Below are 14,692 nucleotides of genomic sequence, written 5' to 3'. Positions count from 1 at the left end.
CCATTATTGTCACAACATAACTTGGTACGACGCCATGTTAGTATGCTCATCCGTCTCTGCATGTCCGGGGTTGGGGTTACTGACGTAAAAGCTTGGCGAACTCCGTTTAGCAAGTCGTCATTCGAAACATATCTGCGTTGTCTAACCTCCTCTTTGATGATATCCCACAGTGTATTGTTCGGCGTTGTCAAATCTGGAGATTTTGGAGGCCAAAGAATTGGAGAACCTCGCCCAATCCATCGTTTCAGGAAGATTTCATTGAGGCGTTTGCGAACATCGAGAGCAAAATAAAGTGAGGCGGCATTTTTTTTAAATAAACAGTGTTAGCAGTGCCCTGAGCTGTCAATTATTGTAGTAATAACCACTCATTGATTATCTACAGATAAGAGTGGTAAGTTATAGAGCCTTCAAAAAAATATGGCCAAATGAGGTAAGCTGAAGTAATTCCAGCCCATATCATACCATGAGGCGGGTGTTTTCACTTCGTCAAAGAAATGAGGGTTGTCCTTTGCTCAGAAATAAACATTTCGACTTCAAGAAATCGCACACTCATCGGTGAACAGAACATTATGTTTGTCACTTGCCCTCGGAAAGCGTTGAAACAGTAATTGACATGGTTCAATTTTATACTCGCTTGTGGCCGCCATCATGTTTCAATCGCAACTATTGTTGTCTGTCTGTGTGACCAGAGAGGTGCCCTTGACGATGCGCATGCGCCAGAAGGCAAATAAACATTGGCCCGGTGTTGAAACATTGTTATTATTAGTGTAAAGGAACTTTCCGGCCACCCTATAAATCAAAAATGAATAACCATTTTCAATTTCGTTGCAACAGGAAACTACAGCCGCATCATATTCTAGTTCAATCAGAGAGTGCAGCAAGCACCTACCGCGCTTAGCAGATGGGACGTGAATTATAAATTGTAAAATTCCCTCATCTTCTTTAGTCTCAGCATCCGTTATGGTTTGCAAATTTTAGAAGCCTCGGAGGTGCAACCAGAGAAGGTTCCCATTGTTTTCAATCTGGTAGGATGTAGAATAACATTTTTGATGTTGTTTTATGTGCTATTAAATTGAAAACTTAGTCTTTTGTTAGCAGTTGCCGCTAGGGCATCCATGCCATTTCGTCCGTTGCAATTCGTAACTGCACCCCGGTGTTTGTCCTGGTTGGGTCAGAGAGAGCAGCTTATGTGCCTCCTGATGAGAGACTAATAAGTTTCGAAACCGGTAGAGGTGCTTGAGGCACTTTCTACTTTTTGATTGAACTAGAATATGATGCGGCTGTAGTTTCGTGTTGCAACGAAATTGAAAATGGTTATTCATTTTTGATTTAGATGTTTACTCTGATTGGAGTACGAAGGGAACCATTCTCGTTGGAACTTTACCACGCTGAGCAGATGGGACGTGAATTATAAATTGTAAAATTCCCTCATCTTCTTTAGTCTAAGCATCCGTTATGGCTTGCAAATTGTAGAAGCCTCGGAGGTGTAACCAGAGAAGGTTCCCATTGTTTTCAATCTGGTAGAATGTAGAGTAACATTTTTGATTTTGTTTTATGTGCTATTAGATTGAAAATTTTTTGCTCAATTAGAAATCCAATGAAATCAATTAATTTGTGGTCATCTGATTGAATACAACCAATAAAACCAACATTATACTGAAAACAGATCCCATGGGCTGTTTTCACTCAATCATGTAGCTATGGATACCTACATTTCGTTTCATTTCGATTTTGACATTTCAAATATTCAATATTTCAAAATGTCACGATTTGGTTGTAATACTGATGAGAATATTAATGAAATTATCGAATCAAATATACCAAAGAATACTGTTTACAGTAAAAAATTTGTATGGAAAGCGTTTATGGACTTTTGCAATGATAGAAAATATGAATTAGATGGAAATCGGACGGTGGAAGAATTGTTAATTGCACATTTAAATAAATTGTTTCCGCTCTGTATTTTTTTTTCATAACCAGCAAAAAATTTTCTATCCGAATAACTCTCGAACATTGATAAATGCTCAAAAATTTTTTAACAACTTTCTCAAGCTTGTTGCTTACAGGCAACAGACCTCCGCCTACGGCGTCGGTCTGTTTCCAAGCAACAAGCTTTCGAAATCTGTTATAAAATTTTTTCGAACAATTATCAATGTCCTTGGGTTATTACTACTGAAAACTTAGTCTCTTCTCCAATAAAGGATAAAATAAAAATATTGACAGTTCAAAAATGTGAAAATAATAACTTCATTGTGACACATTATTGCACTGTGTGTGGCCTTATTTTAGGCTGAAAAACGAATTACATTTTTACAAAATTTCGGAATATGTTTAATTCGTAGAGCAATTTTAACAGTTGTTTTCAATGCAAATTTCAATCCTCTACGAATAGTTTCTAACGTCTTTTGATGTAAAATAATTAGGGAAGCAGGAATTCAACAGTTTAGAATTTTACATTGAGTTTCCTATGGCCAATTTTCCAATTCACCACCTGGTAGAATGGTATAAAAGGAAATTCAGATAATATGTTATGTCGACGAAAAAAAAGAGCCAAAACGGCGCTATATTAAGTCCACCGTCTAGAGATATTCTTACTTTTTAACCAATAATATACGTAGTTACTAATAATGCATTAATTAAACCGATAACAATTGAAAGTTTTAATGACTTACCGCACTTAGTTTCACGTAATTTTTAAACGAAATAATTATAATTCAAACACAAATAAGTGTCAACATATCGACTGTCACCAAACTAGACTAACGATTGTAAATATGTACCTATTTTAAGTAATGAAATAACGAATGTTATTTTCGTCTTTCTCGTCGTGTTTATTAATGAAATATTGTGGATTGTTGTGTAATATTCCCGGAAATCAGATTTCCACGTGGCCCGAGTGATTTAGATACTAAAAATTTATTATTAAAGTGGAATTATAAGAAATGTGTCTTTGTTTTAATTATTTTCAGATCATAATTTATATGTCCACGCAGATACGGTGATCAGACAGATGTGGATAATTCCTTAAACTAATTTATATAACATAATTATTAGAATAATATGTAGTATCGTTCTGTTATATATAGGTCTGGATCCCGCGTATGAAAAAAAAGTTGATTAATAGCAAGCTGAAAATTTGTTGATAGCTTAAGGGTGTCTAGTCGGACAAACTTTGATATATGGGAACACTGGTACAGGGGAAGTTTTAATTGTGGAACAGGTTAAAAATTTGGAACGGCCAGACCACGAAAACGGCACATGTATTTTGTCCGACAGAACAGACTTAAACTTCCACTAGGAAGAATTTCCTGTAACTCTCCTAACAGAGATTAAACTCTCATGCAAAAATCAGACTGCTATTTATCACCAAATGGGCGTTTTAATGAGTGGAACATGTAGAATATGTCAAATGACAGGAATTATGACAGGTGATAAATAGCAGTCTGATTTTTGCATGAGAGTTTAATCTCTGTTCGGAGAGTTTAAGTCTATTCTGTCAGACAAAATAAATGTGCCGTTTTCGTGGTCTGACCGTTCCAAATTTTTAACCTGTTCCACAATTAAAACTGCCCCTGTTCCAGTGTTCCAATATATCAAAGTTTATCCGACTAGACACCCTTAAGCTATTGACAAATTTTCAGCTTGCTATTAATCAACTTTTTTTTCATACGCGGGATCCAGACCTAATAACATAACACATACAGTAATGTGCGAATTAATGCGACACAAACAATTGACATTTATTTTATATTTTATTAGTTATGGACGAAAAAAGATTAACTTAAATTATTTGAGCTTGTTGAAGGCACTTTGTCTAGAATTAACGTTTTTTTTTGTAGTTTCTGGCATTATTTGATGGTCTCGAGACTATATGTATAAATTTAATGTATATGTATCTGGATTACAACCTCAATATTTGTTTTTTTTTGTGTAATTTATTTTAGAAAGTCTAACTTTTCCACCAGCAACAGATTGTCAATCGGATTAAGATCCCGTGATTTGTTCCTCTTCACCCCGACTTCATTAGTGCCACAACCCTAAAATAGCAAACTTTTCAGGGAAGCAGAAACAAGACATTATGTCAACTCTTCATTTTTTCCACTGTAATTTCTTTATCTAAGTTAACCAAATTCTGCACTCATGTTGATTATGTGTGTAGCTAACGCTAGTATTTATTTTTAGTTATTGCCATTGCTTTACCCTGAAATTCATCCTTAAAATATGGACTGAATCCGGTCATTTGTGAGTGGTTAGTCGATAAAGGTACGTATCCATACGTGGGTGTTCCGTGCTCAGTGTAGCTGCTCAAATGGATACGGCACGCGCTTCAATACATATAAACCGCAAACCGGTTGAATCGAAGAGGGTGAGCACCGAGCGGCGAGCACCAACGTATCCACTATGTGGAGCTGCTACACCGAGCACGGAGCACCCACGTATGGATACTTACCTTAACGTTTACATTTTTTGTTTCATAACTGCCTTAAAATTTTAATTCTGCTGTATCCATGATATTTCTATGCCATCCCGTAAACTGTTTGTATTTGGTCGAATTAAGCCCTAGTTTCAAGTTTTCTCAATATTTTATGTCATATATTAAGGGCCGGTTGTTCGAACGCTAATCAACAATGATCACTATCAAATATTTAATTACTGTCACCAAAGCTGTCAAAGTCAACTTTTATTGGGTTGCTGAAAACATAATTGATTAAAATTATGAGATTAGTTAATCAATTAACATAACAATTATTAACATAATTGATTAAGTAATTTCATATTATGTTTTCAGCAACCCAAACAAAGTTGACATTGACAGTTGGTGACAGTAATTAAATATTTGATAATGATCATTGTTGATTAGCGTTCGAACAACCGGCCCTTAGTCTACTTAAAAATGATGTATTAATTTTGTCGTATAAGCAGTTTGGTATTATAAACACAAACACATACCGCAAACTTTCTGTCTCCAGTTATCTATTAAAATGTTTATACATATTAACATTTCGTTTTAAGTATAAATAATATATAGACACCCAGATTCCCTCATTTCATTTCATTGATTGTTTTGGTGGCCGATGAGGCCACATAGACCAGGGCATTTAGGAAAAAATAAACCGATTTTTAAATTTTGCATTGTGTTCAAAGTGTTCCTGGTGTCGTCAGGAAAAATGTCTACAATAGAAGAATGAGTGGAAATACATAATTGCATTCACATAGACCTGGATCCCACGTACCAAAAAAAAGTTGATTAATAGCAAGCTGCAATTTGCGCTGTCCCGGCCAGACAGCAATCTTACACTTTGGGCCAAGAAACGCATAAGCGCCCAATACTCCACAAGAAGGGATGGAACGAGAGAAAGAGAGAGAATAGCAAGCTGAAAATTTGTTAATAGCTTAACGGTGTGTAGTCGGACAAACTTTGATGTACGGAAACACTGGAACAGGGGAAGTGTTAATTGTGGAACAGTTTAAAAATTTGGAACGTCAGATTACGAAAACGTCCCATGTATTTTGTCGGACAGAACATCCAATTGATTTGTTACCCTTTTATTAAACTCTCATGCAAAAATCAGACTGATATTACTAACCAACATGATTCCTGTCATTTGACATGTTCTTCGTGTTCCACTCATTAAAATGCCCAGTTGGTGATAAACACCAGTCTGATTTTTGCATGAGAGTTTAATGAAATGGTAATAAATCAATTGGAAGTTCTGTCCGACAAAATACATGGGACGTTTTCATAGTCTGACGTTCCAAATTTTTTAACATGTTCCACAATTAAAACTTCCCTGTTCCAGTTCCCATACATCAAAGTTTGTCCGACTAGATACCGTCAAGCTATTAACAAATTTTCAGCATGCTATTAAGCAACTTTTTTTGGTACGCGTGATCCAGGTCTATTAAGTGCATAAAATGCACCCAAAGTGCATAAATATGCACCCAAAGTGCATAAATATGTCAAAATAAGTATATTAAGGGTCAGATTTTATTATTTGAGGGGTTCTTGGGGGTCACTGAACACGAATACGCTATCAGAACCGACCCTCCAGAGCACCTGGCGCCCAGAATCACTGCAAAGGCACGGCATCTGGAGGTTCAAGGCTTTCGGCACAAAATTGATATAAACAGATTACTTGGGAGATTTTGGGATCGCCGAACAAGAATACCCCATCAGAACCGACCTTCGGTACACCTGGTGTCCAAAAACCTTCGAAACTCCAGAAGATGTCGTGCCTTAACAGTCACCGTTAGCACTAGGTCTCGGTTCTGATGGTATATTCGTGTCCAATAACCCCAAAAACTCCCCAAGTATTCTGTTGATGATGACGTGCCTTAGCAGTGACACTGGGCACCAGGTGCTCCGTGGGTCGGTTTTAATAGAGTATTCGTGATCAGTGACCCCAAAAACCCCTCAAATAATAAAATCTGACCCTTAATATACTGGTTTTGACATGTTTATGCACTCTTGGATGCATTGTATACACTTTAAAATGCAATTATGCATTTCCACCCATTTTTCTATTGCAAACTTTTTTCCTGACGGCATTCTGAACACAATGAAAAAAGTTGCAAGTCAATAGGTGCTGTATTAAATAAATTTTTAAATTTTAAAAATCAATTTATTCCGGTATAGTACGTTCTTTAACGGTAAAATATTGCAAAACCTCTAAATTTTAAAGAACCGCTTGGAATGACATGAAATAGGCATACACATAGCTAACAATATGGCGTGGAGTCATGGACCTTAACTGAAGCATCACTGAAGAGACTCGAAGCATTTGAGATGTGGTGCTATAGACGCATTTTGAGGATTTCCTGGATAGACAGAGTTACCAACGAAGAAGTTCTACATAGAATGGGTAAAGAGCGCGAACTAGTCGTAACCATAAAACGTCGCAAACTGGAATACCTGGGCCATGTAATGCGCAATGAACAACGATATGACCTACTTCGGACCATACTTCAAGGTAAAGTGCATGGGAAAAGAGGTCCAGGACGAAGAAGAATATCCTGGCTGCATAACCTGCGAAAATGGTTTAACTTAACCACTACCGGACTTTTCAGGGCAGCAGTCAACAAAGTTAGAATAGCCATGTTAATGTCCAACATCCGTAACGGATAGGCACCATAAGAAGAAGAAGATAGCTAACAAGTCAAAGAAAAAAAGTGATATTGTGCCGATGTGTGCTATTGCCATGGGGGTGGCTTTCACCCCTTCTGGAGGGTGAAAAAATATACGTCCAAAGTAAGTCCGGCAATGAATAAATTGACTAATTTTAAGTTTTGTTTTGTAGAGTTTTATAAGTTATTTGCGAGTGAATATGTTCATTTTTCAACAAAATAATCGCGCTTTTAGACGGTTTTTCGCAAATAACTCAAAAACTAAGTATTTTGTCGAAAAAACATTCTTAGCAAAAATATAGCCCGCAAAAAATTGAAAAAAAATGTGTATATTTTAGGTCTCTATACCTGGTAAAAGCAGAGTTATAGCTAATAAAAAATAGATTCATATTCGTTCAATTCCAAATGGAATACTTTAACGTGAAATAACCAAAAAATAAGTATTTAAAGTATTTAAAAAAGGTTTCATTTTTATTTTATAAAAAAAGATTTTTAGCATCAAAAGTAAACAAGTTACGCTCAAAATAAAGTTAGTCCCTTTTTTTTTGGTAAACAATCGGGAAAATCACCTCCTAATTAGTATCTCAGATGAACTTAATCGTTACCACTTCACAAGTTTCTTTACTCGTGTATGTATTGTTTATACGATCTATAAGTTTCATCGGTTCAAAGTCCTTATTTTTGCAAGAGCTGTAGTTAAAAGGGCTTGAACGAGTCACTGATCACGAGTGTATGCAAATTTAGAAACGCCAAATCTTAATAAATTTTTGTCTTACAGCAAAACAAAAAATACAAGATATTCAGGAAAGTAATACTGACTTTTTTGTTTTTTGAGATTTTTGGTATCCCTAACAATTTTTAAGTTATTTTGAAAAAAAGCATATTTTCAAAATTAAAATTTTTATTTTAAAACCAAATTTTTTCAAAAATAAGCACTTTGAGTCAATGAAACTTACATATCATATAAACACAACTTAAATTAAATAATTTGTGAAGCGGTAACGATTAATTTCATTTAGGTTGCCAATTAGGGGGTGATCTTCCCGATTTTTTTTGCCAAAACAAAAGGGAGCAACTTTATTTTGAGCGTAACTTGCTTAAATTTGATGCTAGAAACTTTTTATAAAAACAGAAATAAAGCTTTTTTTAAACACTTTAAAAAAGTTATAATAGGTTTTCCCCAAAAAGTGCTTTATTTTTTGGATATTTCACGTTGAAATAGCCTATTTGAAATTTGGCGAATATGAACGTGAACCTTTTCATTGGCTATAACTCTGGTTCTACGAGGTCCAGAGACCTCAAGTGTACACCATTTTTTTTTTATTTTTTCACAGGCTATATTTTTCCTAAGAACGTTTTTTTCGACAAAATACTTAATTTTTGAGTTATTTGCGAAAAACCGTCTAAAAACATGGTTGTTTTGTTGAAAAATGAACATATTCACTCGCAAATAACTCGAAAAGTGTTGGCTTGGCGAAAAAACTCTATAGAACAAAAGTTACTTAAAACTAGTCAGTTTATCTATTTCCGGGCTTATTTTTGACATATATCTTTTCACCCCCAAAAGAGGGTGAAAGTCACCCCCAGGGCAAAAGCACACATCGGCACAATATCACTTTTTTTCTTTGACATGTTAGCTATGCGTATGCCAAATTTCATCTCAATTCGTGAAAGAATGTACATACTAGTATTTTTTGTTCGAAATGCCTTGGTTTAATATGTTAAGTGACCAAGGCGTCCTTTAACACATTCGCTGCCACCTATTTATTAATTACTCTCTATTGGTGCCACATAATATATTCTGTAACATGAGTAGGGAGCCAATACGAAATTTGAAGAGTGTATATTACTTTTATATCAGGGCTTAAAAAACTTCAGATAAAAACCAGAGCCAAAACTGTATGAATTGAATCTTTACCTAGGTGCCTGCAAAACAAGAAGTAATTATGCGTAGAGCTGACTGGCAAAAAACCTATTTATTTCCATAATTTGTGAACGCCAGAGGGCGACAGTGGCACCTCACTGAAATAATACAAAACGCTTTTTGGCGACAGTGACACTTGACTCATGCACGAAAACGCCTTTTGGCGACAGGTGGCAGCAAGTGTTGTATGGTGTTGATTCTCATATTAGCGGTAACCTTTTCATTTTTTCTCGATGTTTCATCGTAAAATATAGAAAGAATATTTTTCTAGAGTTCTACCGTTGGGGCGCATCTAGAGACTGCACGCCCTGCAGTGTCAAATCGTCGTTACCCCTCCTGTTTCATTGTTTCTTTGGTTTAAAACGTTGACCAGATAGGACTGGCTTTTCGACTTGTTTTTAAAAAGGGTTGTGTATGACTTGAATGTATGAGTAGAAATTGAAAACTAATGTTAGAGAAATATTAGAGTTTAATTGTTACAGAAACAACTTTGTATACACTTGAGTCCAGGGCTATTTACCCGTGCGTCATCATTTAAAGCAGGGGTTCCCAAACTGGGGGGGCGTGAGGACATATCAGGGGGGCGCGAGACAAGTTGAACATTAAATTAAATTTAGTTATTTTTCTAAAATTCAAAATTAACCGCTTGTTAAACTGTATCTGGTAACGCAGAGTAAGCAAAAGTTATCTCAAATACCTCTTTTTGACAATACTGTGAAACGCCGCATTGATGATATATGACCGAAGACATACAAAACCAGGTAGTTGATGCAGTCAAATAATCGCCATTTTTTGCTATTCAGCTAGACGAGAGTACTAACATATAATTATCATATTATCATCTTCATAACACAATGTTGAAGGACGAGCTACTCTTTTCTACAGAGTTGGAGACTGGAGATCACGACAAAAGCTATTAATGTTATGAAAGCAGTGTGAGAGTTTTTTGACAAACATGAACTATCTTGGCAAACACTGATCAGTTTATGTACAGATGGTGCAACTTCAATGCTTCGTTTTCGTTCAGGCTATTTGTAATTAGTAATAGAGAAAAATGCTGATGTGATTGGGATACATTGTTTTATACATCGACAAGCCTTGTCAGCAAAAACCCTTCCAAATGAACTTATGGCTGTCTTAAAGTTGTGTATTAAAGTAGTGAAGTACATAAAAAACTGCGTTGAATACTCGACTGTTAAAACTCTTTGTGAAAATTTAGAAAGTGATCACAAAACACTGTTACTTCATACAGAAGTACGATGGCTATTAAAAGGAAACATGTTGGCAAGATTATTTGACCTTTAAGATGAAGTAATCACCTTGGAACATCAAAAGCAAAATGAGCTAAACATGGCCTTCAAAAAACATTGTACCCAAGTAATATTGGCCTATTTGTCAGACATATTTGACTCGTTGAACAGCCTTCACCTAAAACTGCAGGGTGGAAACTCAAATATAGTAGTTACTCATTGTGATGGAGGCTTAATTACTCAACTTTGGAGGCGTAAAATATCAGCAAACCCCTGAAATTATTCAAATTTCTCTAAAGTAGAGCCAATCTCAGAAGAAACACGCTTCAAGGATTTATGAAGGACCGAGTTTAAAAATCCAAATATCAAACCATTTGGAGAGCCTAATTGAAGAGTTCCGAAATACTTCCCAAACACTTGTGACAATTTTATTTACAGAATCCATTCCATGTCAACTGATCCAATCCATAGACTCCCTGCCTGAATCACTTCAAAAAGATGCTTTGCAAATAAATCCAAATGATTTTTTGAATGATTCCTCTGCCAAATACTTTGTTATAATGGACAAACCTTCATTTTGGTTAAAATATTTCAAAGTGTATTTTAGTGTATCACGGGAAGCTCTTTATTTATATTTGCCTTTTTCAAGTAACTATTTGTGCGATTTTCAACACTTGTGGCAATTAAAACAAAGTATCGGAATAAACTTGATGTTGCTAGTGACTTGTGCTGTGAGCTTACTAAAACTCAGCCACGAATAGGCATACTAGTAAATAAAATGAAAGCACATCCATCTCACTAACCAACCTAATCTATTTTTCTTGTATTAATAATTTTTGTATTTTATGGAAACTGATATTATTGTATCTTATGGCAGAATAAATAAATGTTTTGTTTTCAAGCTAATACTTATTTGTTTTGATTTTGTTGGTCCAACCAACAATTTGTTTTGTTGGCTGCAGGTCCAATTTTTTTTGCATTTTGTGTATTTTATCAAAAGCTATCTCCATGATTTTTTTTAGATTTTTCCGTCACCTGCGCCATCTTGAAAAATCCGGAAAACTATTTATTTAGGGGTTTTTTGGGGATTTTCTCCATTTTATAGACTGCAATATAGATCAACTCAAAATTTTGTTAATAGATTATGCATAATTTGAAATAACTGAGTATTTTAGGACTATCAAAAATTGGGCGAAACACTGTTAAACCCGCAAAAACCATGTTTTTTTAAGTTATATAAGGGTTTTTGCGGGCTTAATGATATTTTTTGAGATCGATATTATTTATATCCATAGACCTTAATATTTTTTTTTTCATTTTTTTACGTTATATGTGATTAAAAAATAAGACTCATCGCATTTTTAGCCCACCACTTCCTCTCCTTGCCCCCACGAAAACGTCAATTCTTTTATTTTTTATTTAGTTAAAGTTTTGTAAGGGTTCTTGCGGGTTTAATCATATTTTTTGAGGTCGATACAGCCTGAATATTTTTTTTTATTTTTTTACGTTCTATGTGATTAAAAAATTACTACTCACCGCAATTTTAGCCCACTTCCCCTATTACCCCTCCCCCACAGACAAAAACGTAAATTTTTCGATTTTATTTTTTTTTAAGTTGTCTTGGCAATTAAATCGCAAATGTTCTTCTAAAGCTATTTCTTTGTGGCATTTTTGTAATTAACTATTCTAAATGGGAAATAAGCCACGATTTAACTAAAAATGATTTTATTTTCCATCTGTAATGCGTTAAAGCGCTGGTTTCCTCGAAAGCGGTGCCGACAACCTCCGATCGTAACACTGCGATGAATGACATCATAAAAAACTGTACCATGCAAAATAATAGCGTTGGTTTCCAAGGATGCGTTGGAAGCCACCGCTTGCTGAGCTTGCACATTCCATTGCCCCAGTGAAGAACCTTGAATTTTTCACCGTAATCTGACGTAATTCATCGCAGTGCTACGGTCGCTGTTTGTCGGTGCCGCTTTCGAGGAAACCCAGAGAGAGAATTCGATAATCTGTGACGAACTGAAAAAGGGGTTTGGGGCGATCTATATAAATAAGTCAGATTAAATTAAATTATTAGATATTTTTAAGATAAGATTTTTTTACCAAGCAACATTTTTGTTTAATTTATTAATATTTTGTATTTTGACAAAGACGTCCGTGGTGGACGTCGAAACGTTAATAAAATCATTTTTTAGTTAAATTGTGGCTTATTTCCCATTTAGAATAGTTAATAATTATTAAATTATAAATTACAAAATGTACATTTTAATATATCATACTTCTTGTAGTTTTGTAAATCAAAACATTTTGTTCTTTGTTCATTAGTTTGTATTTAGTAGTAGGTACCCTAATATTACCTTACATTATACATATTCTAATTATTCAAGCATGTGCGTGTACCATCTACATAACCTATATGTATCTCTGCCTATAATGTCATTTTGCTTCACGTTTACTGCCACATAAAACACCATAAAAAGAATGAGGAAAATATTACCAAAGAATATATAGCTCCGTATAGGTATATTCATAGAGTATTCGGAGACTTATATTCGTTGGTATTACACTTAACAGTTCTAAAGTCTTCATCGCTGTCTTCGTCTATTACAGGTATAACATCTGTATTGTCAAAGAGTTTTGCAAGATATTCTGCTGGCTTGATGATTTTTGTAGAATATCTTCCATGCCATAAATATTATATTATGGCAGCTACATGCGAACAACAGAACAGCCTATGGTAATATGTTGCCGTTTGCGCAACTCGCATCTACAAGATATATACAAGACATAGAAATCTATCGTTTAATCTTTTCCAAACCATCTACATACCGATTTCTTAATGTTGTTCTGAAGCTATTTCCTTGTGGCATTTTTATAATTACGTATTTTTTATGGGAAATAAGCCACAATTTTACTAAAAAATGAATTTATTAACGTTTCGAAGCCCAAATCGGGTTTCGTTGTCAAAATACAAAATACAAAATAGTATTTTGTATTTTGACAACGAAACCCGATTTGGGCTTCGAAACGTTAATAAATTCATTTTTTAGTAAAATTGTGGCTTATTTCCCATAAAAAATACGTAATTATAAACCATCTACATTTGGCTCATAATGCAAATAGTCCACGATGTATGCTTGTCCCCGTTACGTAAATTATTCCGATTCGTTTTTTTGCACAAACTTACTCAAAAACAGGTCCTTTAAACAAATTCACAAGGTGCCGCTGTACCGCGGTCGGAAAATTGTTTAAACAATTTTTTAAACGAATTCAAAAAATCAATTTTTTCACTTCGGACAAATCTGTTTTAGATTCTCTAGATCAACCTGATCAAAAAAGGTATCTTGCCATCTTGCTCGAAAATTGACTGTTGTCGAGTTACACGCGATTTAAAATTTGAAAAACACGAAAATGGCCATTTTCAAGGCTTAAAACTCGATTAAAAAATATTATTAGGAAAGTCAGAAAGTGACCAAATCAAAGTTTAAAGCCCCCTACAAGAGCCTGAAGACATTTTTGTCATTATTTTATTACTAACAATTAATTTTAATAATTAAAATGAGCGCTAAGCAGGTATTGAGGCGGCCGTCCGCGAGAGAGATGTACAATTCATTGGACGTTTTAAAAAAATATCGATAAAACAAGTATCGATCGAAGTCAAAAATACGTTTTAAAAAAATAAAAAAGGAATTTTAAGGTATTATGTGTACACTTGACCTACGGGTCTATAAAAAATAGATATGTTTTGTAGAAGCCTTATTTCAAATTATACATAATCTATTAACAAAACCTTGAGTTGATCTATGTTGCAGTCTATAAAATGGAGAAAATCCCCAAAAACCACCTAAAAAAACAGTTTTCCGGATTTTTCAAGATGGCGCAGGTGACGGAAAAATCTAAAAATCATAGAAATAGCTTTTGATAAAATACAAGAAATGCAAAAAAAATTGGACCTGCAGCCCCCTCCAAGAAAAAGTTATAAGCTTTAAAAAAGTTAAAAAAAATTTTGAGGTTATGTACACTCGACATACGGGTCCATAAAAAATGGACATGTTTTGTAAAAGTCTTAGATACATAAATGAATTTTTTGAAATTTTTAAATCAATTGCAACCCAACTAAAAAAAATTAAATCTAAAAATCTACCTTTTTGGCTGTGGGGGAGGGGTATCTCATTTTTTAATTGCTTAGAACAACGTTAGAACGCAAAAAAATTAAAAAAATTGAATTCTGGGAGTGAGGGCATTTTGCCTATCTTAACGGGGGGTACCCTTTACTCCACGCAACAGCAAGTGACAGAAAGTAGCTACTGCTCAAACCAGAAAAGTCACAAATTATACTTAAAATCTGAAAACATCCCCAAGCTTCTTTTTTTTTGTACCTATCTCT

The 14,692-nt window shown here is 34.7% G+C and overlaps 1 protein-coding gene across 1 annotated transcript in view; it reads right to left on the bottom strand.

The window, feature by feature from the left end:
* Positions 1 to 14,692, bottom strand: part of LOC114328361 (titin) — a 609,684-nt gene that overhangs the window by 110,629 nt on the left and 484,363 nt on the right. The gene's annotated exons all lie outside the window — the stretch shown is intronic.

The sequence above is a fragment of the Diabrotica virgifera genome, chromosome 6 (genome assembly GCF_917563875.1).
Source record: "Diabrotica virgifera virgifera chromosome 6, PGI_DIABVI_V3a".
Lineage (NCBI taxonomy): Eukaryota > Metazoa > Arthropoda > Insecta > Coleoptera > Chrysomelidae > Diabrotica > Diabrotica virgifera.
The sequence above is the reverse complement of the archived record's forward strand: the minus strand, read 5'-3'. Positions and strand labels throughout refer to the sequence as shown.